The following is a 15,344-nucleotide window of genomic DNA, read 5'->3' as shown; positions in this document are numbered from 1 at the left end:
CCCCCCATACTTTCTGCGTTCTCATCTATGCATGTGCCCAGGTGTTACACGTATGGGTGAGAAACAGTTAGCGTGGGTTTAGTTTTAGTTTTTTCCCCTATTGGCGGCTGTTATTGTGCTAGTGATTGCACGATGTACTTTACACCTGTGTGTGCGTATTAGGTAGTGTGTATTGTACATCGTTTCGCGATATTTTTTATTCATTTAATACATCATTAAATACTCAAAGCACTACTTCCTCATATCACGTTTCTGTATTCTTATATTTATATTAAATATTTCTAATTTGTTTGATAATCTCGTTTGCATAGTATAGTTACTGCATTTATTTGTGGAAACTTTGATATACTTGTATATTACTAGTATGCATATATATGCTAGTGTATACTTGTATTTTTGCTTTAGTTTTTTATGCAATAATCATTAGCCTTGGCAGTCGATTACAGCAAAACGTACGTATACCCATTAGCATATAAGTTTAGAAAACGTGGTTGAGCTAGGGTGTCGGAGGTGCCCCGGGGCATGCTCTCTAGTTTAGGCTTTTGCACCCTGGTGGTATGTGTGAGAACCGTGGAGTGAGTGGGTGGGTATGTATGTTTTTTCTTAAAATGGGTAAAAATATGGGTAATAGGCAGGCAGGTAGCATACTTCTCTGAATGAATGTGAAAACTTTAATTTTAAGTAGGTAGGATCCAGGAAAGGCATTAGACTTCTTGCTTCCACTCCGGAGTGGAAATTCCGCCTCCTGGCTTATACAGAATTGTTACAAAATTTTATCATCTCATTCTATTATGCTTGATTTGTTCATTTATTTTGTGACTATTCTGTGATCTTTATTATGTATCATGAATTCAAAGGTATTTGCAACCATTTAAAAGATTTATTTCTACTTCGATTTTACCTCGAACGAGATAGAGTCGAATCAAATTCGCAAATTCTTTGATGCATTTGATACTTAGTTTTAAGTATTTCAGGATTAGCACTACGCACTATCGCGATTTCCTCTTACAACTAGAAATGTGTGATATAATTAAATATAACTAATTAATGAAATAAAAGTATTGCAAGAAAGTGCATTACATTTATTGCACTATTTATTTCAATTCGATTTTATTACTCGACGTTAAAAGTGCGAAGTGTTATTAGGTCATCGAGGGAAATTATTATCTGCTTGGACATTCGATTAAATGTTCTCGTGTATGGTCAATGAACTCTAAGTTCATTGGTGGTCCACGAGGTAGAAAAGTGATCGCGAAATGTAAATTAATTTTGTAATAATTGAGAATTAGAATCATAACAAAATACGAGTTTATTTGCAAAATTAGTATGAAAGATCTTATCTTGCTTGCACGTAGGAAATGTCCAAATGCAGTTTTCAGGGAATGAAGAAAGAAGAGGCTTAATGCCGAAGAGGCCCCCACTTAATTGTGGCTCAAGAGGGCAACTACTGAGACTATTGAGTTATTTTCAAAGGTTCAACAGCAAGTTTGAACCTTTAGAGAATGGCTCTCTAGTCATATTTTATATTTTATTGTTTTACTTTTTTGCTCGTCATTAATTTCTAGTTGTAATTGGAGATGATGGACCATTCCATCTCCTTGAGACACCAAGTTCGTGTCTAATCGTCAAAAAGATGCATATGTGTTTAGTTAGTTCGAGTCAAAATATTTAAATTTTCCTTTTATTACATTTTTAAATCTAATTTTTATCTTTTGAATATTAAAGTAATCTCTCTTTTCTTTTTTTATCTTTAAGATTTTTCACTATAATCGTATTATATTAAACTTGTAATTTTTCTTTTCTATAAAATAGTAGTTTAAAAGTATTTTATAATAATTAATGGATTTAATTTCTTTTTTCTATAACTTAATATGTTTTTTCCCCTTTTCATATATATATATTATGTAAATGTAAAATCACGCGTTTAAATTTAAAATTATTGCAACAGTAGATAGACACTTGATAAAAATAAATAGAGAATTCAATTGAAAAGTGCATCTGCGAATTGGACGATTTATATGTCAGGCTATTAGTGTATCACTTGACTGTATGATTAATATAGTTTTCTTTTTGTTACAGGTGATCTTCGTTGGATTTAACAACAAACCAATGACTGCATTTTATAATATATGTATAAATGCATTTCTGAAGGCACACATAAAAACCAAATATGACATATACATTATTTGTGAATATGCATCCTTTTCTAATTCTATTCCCCATAAAAGTTAATATAAAATACTCTAAAATACTTTTTTCCTTTTTGTCGAGAAATAGGCATATATCAGTGACATCAGGGACATAGACACTGCTGCTAATCATAAAGGACTACACTACTACAGCTAAATAATGGTAAGGATCGAAAAATTGATCACAAAATAGATTTTAAACTGTTTAGAAAAGATTAAATGCAACATACGAATATAAAACTATAATAGTTTTGCGTTAATATACAAAGAAACTTATCCAAGAAACGTCTTCACATTCGTTTGCACAATCTTGTATATACAGTCTAAGCATGAAATTGGAAGCATTTGAGTACGATTTTGACCTTTTTCTCAATGTAAGAGTATCAGAGTTTCGTGTGCGCGCGTTCGCTCATTCATTCATCCCCTTGGAGCAGTAGACGGCAACAATGGGTTCTCAGTGACACCCTCCCTATTCGATAAAAGCAGCTTTCCATTCACCTAATCCATAATTACGTCGCTGACATAGGAGTCACGGATTCTCTTCGCAGACACACGATATCACTGTGATATAATACTCTTTTTTTCACATTTGACTAAAAAGTTTCTTTTGCGTTCTTATTGAACTTACTGCTAAAAAAAACGCATCGCTACTTCCGCAATGTTATTTGCCAAGGAATAACTCGTACGAACGAAGAAAATGTATTCACCCCTACTCGGAAATGTGTGGTGTTTGGCTTATATCGAATATAACGAAGTTCTTCTCTCCTCATGCATAGAAACTAATTTATGGTTTATCTAAGCCTACGTTTTTGTCAGCATGCTGGCTGCACGAACGGCTTTCGAAAAGCCCTCTTCTTCCCCTAATGCTTCATCGGGGCGACGTGTATCTATTTGAAAGGATCTAATAATTACCGATGTTTAACCTTGCGTGACGTTCAGAGTTCTTCTCCCCTTCTTTCATTGTCTGTCAGGGACAGTTACGTTAGATTCGAGATTAAATGAAAAATTATTTCTTCACTTTTCTTACTTCGTGAGATTTTTTTGATCGATACTTCGCTAAGAATTAAAAACACATTTTTGATTTTAATTCGAAAGTATCTGAACAGATGAAACAATCGTAAGATTTCTAAAAAAAAAGTAGCAAACAATATTCTTCCCATGATGTTAATTGCCACGGTTGTTAAAAATTAACCGTAGTAGATATTGTCGAATGTAGTAAAGTAAGCGGAACGAATGCAAAAATATTCGGATCCCACGCTTAAGCTCTCACCGTGTCGTTTTAACATAGAGTACAATAAAGAGTAAGCGTTTGGTAACAACGCTAACGCTTTGGACCGAATACTGGGGTAAGAGAGATGATCTGATTACGAAAGTATCATGGGAAAGTCAGACTTCTCAAAGCCGAGGGGTAGAAAATGGGGAGGATCAGTTGCTGCTCATATGCCATTGTCCCTTTTGGTGTCGTTGACGAACGCGGATATGTCGAAGAAGGGATACATACATTATACTTGTTCTTCTATTTCCCATTAATATTTCGTTTATTATTCAAAGTCGATTAATCGAACTATTTCCAATTGGATTTCTAAACGTGAAATGAGAAATCAGTTAAGAAAGTAACGTTACCTTTAACGTTCTCGAAAATAAGGAAATGGTGAAAACGAAAGGAAGAAATGGAATGGAAACGAAAGGAAAGGAAAATAAAAGAAAAGGGAGCGGCACAATGGGGCAATACGGTTTATCAGAAGTCGTGATACCAACGCGTTGGACGCGCCTTTTCGCCGCGCGGCTCCATCAATAAAACCAAGTGATTTAGCAAGTCTCCGGTGTCGGAGAGTAGTACGTAAAAGAGAGAGAGAGAGAAAGAGAAATGAAGTAGAGGGTGGGTTGGGGTGTATGGTAGGCGAACACGAATTTCCAAGATAAAGGGGTCAACAATGGGCAGTAACCGATGGTTGCTGTTCGGCCACTGTCGAAATGGTGGCCTCAATCACTCGCCGATAACAATGCCACGGGTCTGGTTTATAAATCCGTGCATTGTTGCCAACTTAAAAGCTCTTGCGATCTAGCGGTAAGTAAAAGAGAAGGATAGAAGAAAAGAAAGAAAGAGAGAGAAAATGAAAGAGGGCTTAGCAAAGGTTTTGGACGATGACAGCGACGACGTTGGCAGGCGCTGAGCTGTACAGGGTAGCAGCGTTCTAGAATAAGGAGAAGTAAGGCGAACGAAAATAAAGGATGAGGAAAAGGTAGTGGTGGTAGTAGAGAAGAAAGGTGGAGGTGACGGGTGCGAGAACTCCAGCGTGCCAGAGAGACAGGAATGGGACCGAGCCTCGGAGGGTGGTAGCGGAGGGTGGCAGCGGAGCTTGAAAGCCGTGTAAAAGCATTGAGAGCACTTTAATGAATACGATTAGGGGCGTTAACTGTGAAGGATTGCCAACCTGAAGAAAGTGCCGCACAAGGGCAGGGTCTTTCCTTCTCGAGTCTTTATATACTTTTACCTTGGTTAACTTACCGTCTTACCCCGAGTTACAGATCCTCTTCTACCTACCTACCTACCTACCTACCTACCTACCTAACCTAGCTATCTATCTATCTATTTCCACCTATCCATTTCCATCTTACTCTGTTTCGCCTTTCCTTCGAAAAGGACGCACCCGCCCCCTTCCGTTTCCAACCCTTGATCTTGCTCTTTTCAGCTCCTTACTATCCAACTCCAACCTCGCTAGATAATGTAATTGCTTTTATTTGTATGGAAAGTTTTACCGCGGCGCACTCTAACGTATTGACCCGCGAATAAGCGAGCAAGTAAGCACCAGCAAGAAAGCAAACGAGTGAGCAAGCTCGGTACGAGTCACATAAATATTTCCTCTGGTTTATCGATATATTACCGATATAGAACGAGAATAGGGAAACGTTCGATAATCCGCTAAATTACGATTTAATTACTAATCGTATTTTAAAAACTTCCTCTAATTATATCGAATCTCTCAAAATAAATCCGTAAATAAAAGGATAATGTCGATTGAAGTCATCCCATAATCATCTTCTTCTTTTTGAAGTGAAAACTTCTTTAGAATGGGAGTGATCTGAAAAGTAAATAAACGCGGTCGGTCAGGAAACGGAGCTATGAAACGGCTGCTATACTAAATAATGAGAGAAAAAAAGACAAACATATAGGATTTAGCTTGCGAGAGAATGAGACCTCGGAAAAAGTACTTTTCCGAAAAGTAGTGAGGTTTTTTCCGAAAAGTAGTGGGTTTTTTTTTCTAAATTTAGTAGAAACCTCACTACCTTTAGGACCTTAGGACTTTATTAAATAGCTTCCAATCAATATATATCTTTCTTTTTCGTTTTTACTCATACTAGGCAAGCATAATTTTAATAGATCACTTTTGTAACTTTTTTTTTATTTTTTATTCAGATTATTTGCAATTGGATGTTGTGAATTGTTATTTAAGTTTCTTACGACCGAATATTTACGCCAGTTTCGTAAAAATCTGCAGAAAGAAAATACTGGGGAAATTTCAAAGAGTTCGATAGAAGGCGTTTTTGCATTTCTTGCATGCAGAGAGGTGTTTAGTTACCATACATTTTTTAGTTACCAGTAGCAACTTGTCTCATTTCTTCGAATTCAGAACTGTCCTACTGTGTAATATGTTATGTATTATATGTTAATAAAACGTAAATTTATTTTTGAAAGTGTTAACAATATAATATTAATAATTTTATAAAAAAAAAACAACCCTTTAATTATCCTACACCTGATATTCTGCATTCGTCTCATTCTCTCGAAACTTAGTTTTTTGAAGGTTTCACTTCTAACACGTGTGATCTGCCCACCTGATATTTTTCTTCTTCATTTCCTTACCTCTTTGCTGTGTTTCCTCCCTTTTGTTGTTATCGATTTTAATAATAACGACTAAGCGCAAATGATGGCTGCTGGGACAGACGGACGGAGATAGAGAATAGAGAGAAGATACTGGCAGGCGGGGAGTAGTATGAGTGTGAGAGAGTGAGAGAGGGAGAAAGAGAGAAACAGCGACACGTGAGTTACGAAGTGACGGACGGGCGTGCTTAATGCGGATCGTATCCGGCAGAACGAGCGCATTCACGAGACACGTCAATTACGTTCTGCGTGCCCGTTGAGTTCGTGCACGCGGTATAACACAACAGTGAAAGAGAAAGAGGGAGAGAGAGAGAGAGAGTATATGTCGTTCGTTTGTATACCAGATTCTATACCTGCATCCTGCAGGTATGTCAATACTCGTACATACGTCGATGTACGATCATTACAGATGAATCATACGGTACTACGATTTGAAGAAACTTGTAGCTATCTCTTTGTAAGCTAATAATAAGGTGTGGGGGACACTTTATTGTGTATAAAGTATTTACATTCACTTCTAATAATATATAATATTAATATATACATATACAATTGATCTGTCGTTGATTGTTTCTTCAATACTTCAATTGATTTTTTGTTGTGTCCTTTATCTCTATCCAATTGGATCGTTAACAATGTAACACACGGTTGAAATTAAACATGACGTTCGTCAGACTTCCCAGTCGACGTTTCGATACGGCTTGCGTATCCGCGAGCGAAATTAGCCCCGAAATATTTGTCGGTAGGATGGACGGGCCTGACGGAATTGTCTACAAAGCTAAGTTGATGCCAAATTAATTAATTCGAAATATGGTGAACCGGAAAGCGAAGATTATTCGAGCGTACTATTCCTCTCTCTCTCTTTCTCTTTCTCTCTCCCAAGCTGTTTCTCTTGCACGCATCGTTGTTGTTCATATCACCGCATAAATAGCCAGTAGTTATGGCAGATATGTAACGACAATAGTCGATTATGTAGATCTCTAGTCCCATGAGTCGCATGATATTCTCTAACAAATCGTATTTACCTTTTGCTAACTTGCTAAACTCTAGGATCGTCGATTAAGGATTACGTACAATCCTTTGCTATTCGTGTTATAAACAAAATAACTAATCGTATGTGAGACGTTGGCTAAATCTTGTTAAACTTATTACGATTAATTTTGTTGATAGAGATAAAATTCTACGTGAAATATTCGCAAATACTGCGAAAACTTGACCGGTTCGTAGTCAATCTTGCAGAAAAAGTCGCGTTTTAATATTATATCACGTTGAAATCTTGTTATTCGTTTACGACGCAATCCAGGACCGTAGAAAAAGGTCCCACGAGGACGACTACGTTTCTAATGGAAAAGATACGCCGACAACGAGAACAGCTCGTAGTGCGTTGCAAATCGTAAAACACCAGAAATGTATGGATTTCAAGTCATGCAAGAGAATCCATCCCAATCGAAATATCCCAATCTTATTTTTTCTTATCTAATTAGATATCTTATTGTATGTTTACTTACAAGAGGCAACATTATTAAATGATACCTTTAAAATATCGAAAAGGAAAAATAATAAATGACGTACAGGGTTCTGATGATCATTCGTTAATTATAAAAGTCCTAACGATCTTTATTTATTATCTATAACGATGAACGTATTTGACGTTTCCTGTTGGTAATGAGCCTGATTAGTTCATGCTTATCCAAACATTGACAAGAAGGGACAAGAACGTGCATAGGATAGGAAATAATGTTGTTGTGTTAGAGTTCTGATAACACGTGTGGATTGCGATATAATTTCATCTGCTGTTACTATAACAATCACTGATGATACTGCTGCTCTCATCACCACGATATCTTTAAACTTTTAAGTAGAATCCAAAAAGAACTTTTTTGATAAGATATCATCATCATCATCATCACCAAGCCTTTATGACTCATTAAAATAGTCATATAAATAAGTAAATTAGTTATTTGGATAATCGTGGATATCGATTTAGGAGTAATAGGTTTGATTTTTACATTGACGTAGCGAACAACCTAGGTTGCAGGAAACGCGTCACACATAAACGTTGCGTTGGCAACACACGACGACGGCTCTTCGGTTTTCGCATCGCGACATTGCAAGCTGCCACTCGACTCGACCGCACTAGCTGACTCCACGCAATTATAGATCCCCTAATTACAGAACCTCCACTTCCCTCCCTCCTTCCTCCCCGATCTTCTCGCTCTAGTTCGGTTAATTAATTACTACCTCATTAACCGACACAAACGTACCGCGTTCTCTCTTCTATGGAAACTAAGAGAATGGAATCTCTCCCCCATTTTACGTTTTATACTTCGATGATAGTCCAAGACTCTGGTGGTGCTAGTGCTGGTGCTGGTGCTGGTGCTGGTGCTAGTGCTGGTGTTGGTGCTGGTGCCCCTGCCATTTCTGCATTGTCTCCTTTACGGCTGCTCGTGGAAATTGTGCAAAACAAATGGATAGAGATGAGATATTATTGTTTATGACAAAGCTTTGATGCCTTAAATTCTTTTCAATTAGAAAATAGACTCCATTTTTTTCATTATTATTTCTTTATCTCTCCTTGTTGACGTTTCTCGCGTCACGTTTCTCACGTGAGTTTAAACCCCCGGCATCTTCCTCCTATTCCTACTCCTTCTTCTCGGTCATCCTCGACGATGACGCGACACTCTTCTTCTCGCCGTTGAAAAAATAAATTCTAATTAAGGGAGTCTTTAAAAGACATGGGCAGAAAATAAGAACCAAAAAAAAAACAGAAAAATAAATAAGAAGCAAACGAACGGACTCGTTATCGTACTTATCTCGTCGTCCGACGATATCTTTTCTTTTACCTTTTCTTTTTTTTTTTGTTTTTGTTTTTTATTATTCGACTTCCTCTTTCTTTCTTTCTTTCTTTCATTCTTTCTTTCATTTTGTTTTTCTTTTTTCCCCTCTCATCCTTATGATAAAAATATTACGAAATGCGCTACGGTTATTAATTACCGGTGTGGTCGGTTCATCGACCTATTTGTAATAGTCTCGTAAATGAACGAAACGGCGATAACGAGTGACGAGCAGGAAATGAGGACCTTGAGGGTTCAGGAGTCGCGATGAGAAAAATAATGAAATCGGGACGTATTAAATGCGATGGCGGCCGATGAAAAATAAAAAAAAAATTAAAAAAACAAAAAGTAAGGGGGTGGTGGAAGGAAAAAAAGTATTTTCGTGTAGTAGTAACGAAGTGCTAAAATCGTAGTTAAATAAATGTACAATCACCTATACACGCAGACACACACACACACACACACACACACACACACACACATGCGTGTAGAAACAGCATATATATCGAAGAGAGGGTGAATGGCTATATCTCTCTTGCCCGATAGCAATCGATACTTTACATCCAATCTCATTATAAGCACTTTGTACAAATTAAAAAACGCTCGACTTCGACGAGAGCGAACGGTTCGGTTCGCTAACTCTAATCGATTGGACATGAGAGATCTGCACCGGAAGCGTATCTAGTGTAAAATGAATTACGCGAGCCAATGGTAGGTAACTGAACTATATACTACCAATACCAATACCAATACATGAAGTAATCGGAGAAACGCGAGTCATCGTAAAAGCCCCCGTCCCCTTTTTTCTTCTACCACCATTACTTCCATCCAATTTCTTATTTTGAAAAATAAGATATAACTATATTGAACGAAATCACCATCAAGGTTGCGTCGTTAGTCGTAAAGAGAAAAAGTAGAATAGCCAGCAGAGTTTTTAGTCGATTTAATTAAACGCAAATTTAAGTCGAGAGTTCTCGTTCGTGGAACACTGGGCCTATGGTCAAACCCCTTCTTCTTTCCTTTTCCTTCCTTCCCATCCACCATCGTTACCACCTCCTTCTCTACCCACCTCTTTCCGTAGCCCTTTCCAAGCACCCTTCCACTCGGCCCACCTCTGAACGACGACGACGACGACGACGACGACGACGACGACGACGACGTATCCAAGAGGGGAGGAGTGTGCCACCCCCCTGCTAAGAGGGTTTGCTTGTATCCCCCGAGATGCGTATACGTCATCCGATTAAAATTAGTAATTAGTTAATTAACTTAAGCGCGCGGTACTCCGGACTAAGTAAGTTGACCGCCTGATTATGATGCATCGCTCTTGACTTTGGGTTTATGCAAAAGAAGGAGGAATGGGGATGAAAAAATATTAAAGTAGATAAAAAAAAAAAGATTAAGTAAAGAGAAAGAGAGAGAGAGAGAGAGACATCTACTCTACGCTGAGATTTATCTTAGACTATCCACCAACTTATTACGTACTCCTTAAATAATGGCTCCAAACTAATTTGCGGTTTGCTTGATTTCTGAAAAATAGGACTCTCCAAAAACCGATATGAATATATTTTTGAATAAAAAATAAAATCAAAAGGGAATGAATATATATATATATATATATGTATATCAAACCAACCAAAGTTGTACTTTTGATTACATCAGGAAGTTCGATTTATCAAGTTTAACTCAGACGCACCGCGATATACGCATGGTTGCGTCCTGATAACGCTGTAGGCGAGTCCAGAGTCAACCCACTATCCTAATTTCAAAGTGTCGCAAGGGACGTACGTCGAGGAGAGTAATCCAAAAGTGCTTTCCCGTGTTCCTTAACTAGCCGTTCGTCGTTGGACGATGCGCGAAGTGTGTGAGAACGGAAAGCTTACGTCTAATGTAGAAACGAGAATGCCTTCAGGATTTCCTAAGATAATACTTGGATCCGAAAAGATCGAGATCTAAGTGTAGAAAAAAATTCTAACTTATTTCGGTGTTTTCTTTTATTCTTTTCATACCAATCAATCTCTTGGAGAAAGAAAATGGCCATAATGGCTGACCAAAAAAAAAAAAAAAAATATAAGGATTTTCTTTCCATCTATTCGTAAGTGAACAAGGAACGTAAACAAAATCGTAACCACTGGGAAAACTCCAAAGTAATGTATTATCGTTAAAGGACCGCAAGGGATATACGTTGAAGGTGGTTGTGGACCTTTACCTCGTCACTTTACTTTGAGAATTTGTGCTTAAATTAATCTTCTATCTTTCTCTATCCTATCCTCGATATCCAATAAGAAGAAACTATCTCTTAATAAATGAATCCTTAAATCTCTGACACAAAGTAAATGAAGAGGGAAGGAAGGATATGATCAAAGTAACCGCGAGAAGAAACGATACAAAGTAACGGCCAACGAAAGATACCCGTATAATCGAGTCTTACCACACATATACACACACACACACGTTTCCTCTCGTATACCTTTGATTAGAATTTCTTTGGCCCCCATACTTGTCTATATGAGCGTGTCATTTAGGATGAGGAAGACCGATGCGGGCTCTCTCGTGGGTCACCGGCGATTAGGCCAATTTAATGGAACCTTCAACATCGAATCGTGAGCGAACAAGCAAGAATGATGATCCCACATGTCTCCTTTTCATTACAATTAATACCTAACATACGTGCTTAGAGAATTAAGTATGAAAATAGCATAGATAATTAACATATCAATTGTCCATTTGTGTACCTCAGTAGATCTTGTTTCGGAAGGTCCACAAATAATCATGTACCACTACCAAAGGGTCATTCACCGATCTTTTGTGATAAGTCTAGACATCATAAATAATCAGGCACGATATTCGAGCTTTTGATTGGCTTTCGATCCTGGAGAGAAAGAGAAAGACTGAGTTGGGTATAGACGCGAGACTGAAACTTGGATCGATCAACGGTATCGCAGATGACTGCAATTAGTGCTCGAAACGTGGAGGGTAACATACAAGTAGGTGTAATACGCGCGTTAATTACCTGGCATGTTTAGCATGCATTACGCAGCCCAGGTGCACTATGGAGGAAATGCGTATATCTACGAACTCGCGCGACCCTTAGGTATTTGCACGTGCACCTACGGCTGGAATTTTCATTTCGGCCGTTAGCAATGTGCTTTTCATATTGAGCTGCTAGGTAGCCAACCAACCAGCCAACCAGCCAGCCAACCAGCCAACCAGCCGTCTTCGATCAAAGTTCAAATACACGCATTCAACCATACTTAACAACTTTCTCTAATTTCGGTGATGGCCTTTAATCAATGTCAACTATTCAGATAATGTTGCATTCAATTTATGTACAACTATGCTTATGTACTTCTTCATGCTTCTCTCTCATCCGTTGAAATGTCTAAATCATGAAATATGCTTAAACACGTTGAATCTATCTTATTCATATTAAAATAATATTAGATTATTTTCCAATAGAAATAAAATAGTTTTTACCTATCTTAGAAACTAATCGCAATTTGTAATCTTTGTAAAGATCAATAAATAAGGTTAATTAAACCGAATTGCATAATAAATAATGCGTTAATCATTTGTCTATATTGAATATTTAATCGAAACAAGAAGATACAACTGGAAATTTGCGTAGCATAAAATTTCGATGATGACCTTTTGCTGGAGTATACCGTCGAGGAAATACATAGAGACAACTGCGCATCATTTCCGGCCACAAATATAATACTACCAATTCATTGGTCGAAGAGTATAAGTGGAATAGAGATAGAAAGAGAAAGAGAAAGAGAGAGAGAGAGAGAGAGAGAAAGAGAAACCAGAATCGGAGTACGACGCCAATATTTGAACGTAAACGGTAATTTGTTTATGCTGGTTTCCCTAATGGTAAATTTACGTTCGACCCAGGACGCTTTCGTTGCACACGAATAAGAAAAAGAGAGAGAGAGAGAGAGAGAGAGAGAAAGAGACATCCCTTACAAATCAAATCCTCAAACAAATTGTTATCTTCCGATATAGATCGATGCAATTCTCGCATTGCAGCGAGTCCTTTCTAAAATGAGAAAAATAAATGAATTAAGAATTGATGACATTCATTTTAAAATTTTGACAAACTTAATATACTGGCGAAGATATCGAAAAGAAAATAATTCATTGAAACGAGAAAAACAGATGAAAACGTGTTTTTTAATCGATTAACGTTTTAATATTTAATTAGTGCTAACTTAACAATTTCTCGATGACAAGTATCAATCAAATCAATCATAGTTAACTGATTAAAAAACGAATGAACGTAGAATTTCTAAACACGGATCTTGCGGAAACGCGAATGCAGAAAAGAATGACCGTGCGCAAGCGCTCGTGAATGAAACAACCGGAAGTAGTGGGAGAAAAACGTAGAGGAGTCAACAAACAAAAGCGAATCGATTTGAAATAATGGCACACAGACGAATGGCATAAAGCGTGAAGTGAAGAAGCAAAGGTAAGAGTGAGAGGAGAAAAAGGATGAGACCGAGGAAGTGGGTTGGAGGAAGAAGAAAGAGATCCAAGAGTGAGTTAGAAATGGGGTGGAAGGAGAAGAAAAGGGACAGTGACGGGCGGCTTGCGAGCAGCCGCACCGCACCGTGCGACAAATAAAAGCACTCAGCTTGCGAAGCTTTATCCTTATACAACTGTCAGACGTCTTAACACCCGTGGCGTCTGTTCTTTCTCGCGAGAAACTCTACTGTGTATCTCGAAAAAACTATCCTGGAAGGTATCAACAACAGACATCAGGTCGTACACTTTGATTAGGATCCATGTAATCATCAAGAATAAAAACTGTTAATTAAACAACAAAGTCATAAAAAAACGAATAAAACCTAAGAAAACTCTTCATAGAACGATGATTTAGATTCTTAAGGGTTGTATTAATACACGAGCACGAGAACGTGATCGATAATCTTGTTTAAAATGCTTACAGAGAAGCTATAATACTTCAAGAAAAGATGATGGTAAATCTTGAAAAGTAGTCTGATAATTGATGGTATTAAGAAGCGTGATACGTTGCGAGTCTTCTATGAACTAAAGTAATTAAAATCAAACGCCAGGTCGCATTAGAGATGAAGAAAAGCAAAGTGAAAGACGCGCGACGATGAGTAGAAGGTGAAGGTAGAGGAAGGTGGAAAGCACAGGATGATGGGGGGAGGGTGAGAGATAGTGCTGGTTGATAGTAGTGTTGGTGGGATGATGGTTTTGAATGACGAGGGCGGTAGAGGTAGAATGGGTAAACAGGGCGCAATTAACGTGCAACCGTTAAATATGTACGCGAACGAACGGGTTGCTGCGCCGGCGTGCGTGTATGGAGGGTGGCATAAATGCATTGCTAGATCGGACATTCGGTGCGTTGCAATAGCAGCAGTAGAGTAGCAGTAGTAGCAGTGGTAGCAACGGTAGCAGAAGCAGCCATCTCTTCCTATAGCCTGTTGGCACAGCCGCTTGATTAGCTCCGCCATATTTACATATCATTAGCCGATTGTTTGCCCGCGTCGGGGATTCCGGCGTTCCCCAGGCTGCTGGGTAACGTCGGTCCAGTGCCAACTACCCCTTCGTATTTCTCTCTCTCTCTCTCATTCTCTCTCCTTCACAACGATCCTACGCTAAAGTATTCGCGTGCTGCCACTCGTTAAATTACGACTATGTATACTTATTCATTTGCAAAAGCTTACAAACCGTCTTTCCTAGCTCTCTCTCTCTCTCTCTCTCTCTCTCTCTCCCTCCCTCTCTCTTTCTCTTTTTCTTGCTTTCTACCGAAATTCATCCAATGCCTTAGGCGCCAGAAGGAAAATACAAGCATCTCGTTGATTCTATTTGATTCACAAACTAGCAATACTAACAGATTCGCTAACGTGTCCTTTAAATTACGTGGTCACCAAACTTCATCGACTTCCCCTATCTCAGCCCCCACACACGGTCCTTGACCTCCCGATACACCGACCAAGCGCGATACTACTACTCTACCCTATATTATCCTATCTTACCCTGATCTGGTCTAGTCCGTGATATTTCCAAGTGAGAACCCCTCGAGTTCAAAGGGAATTAATTTTCATTCGGAAGTAGGAACGATTCTAACTACGGTTCTAGCGAAAGAGGAGATACAGAGAGAGGAAACGATCGTTCATTCATTCGTTTGTTCGTTTGTTCGTTTGTTCATTCGTTCATTCGTTCGTTCGTTCGTTCATTCACTCACTCACCTAGGGAACGCTTCAGCAAAATCTCTTTGGTGTCTCTGGAGAGATTGGTCTGTAACCTGTAAATCCTTCTCTGAATCCTCCTCGGTACTATCTAATTATTCCTGTATACGTATATCCGTTATTTCGATACAAAAAAAGAATATTATCAATATAAATAATAAAATTAATCCATGGATAATAATAATAATTATTATAATAATAATAATATAATATAAGAAAA

Source organism: Polistes dominula, unplaced genomic scaffold (genome assembly GCF_049000335.1).
Source record: "Polistes dominula isolate Pdom_NZ unplaced genomic scaffold, Pdom_raw_medaka contig_11, whole genome shotgun sequence".
In the NCBI taxonomy this organism is placed as follows: domain Eukaryota; kingdom Metazoa; phylum Arthropoda; class Insecta; order Hymenoptera; family Vespidae; genus Polistes; species Polistes dominula.
This window is presented reverse-complemented; position numbering follows the sequence as displayed.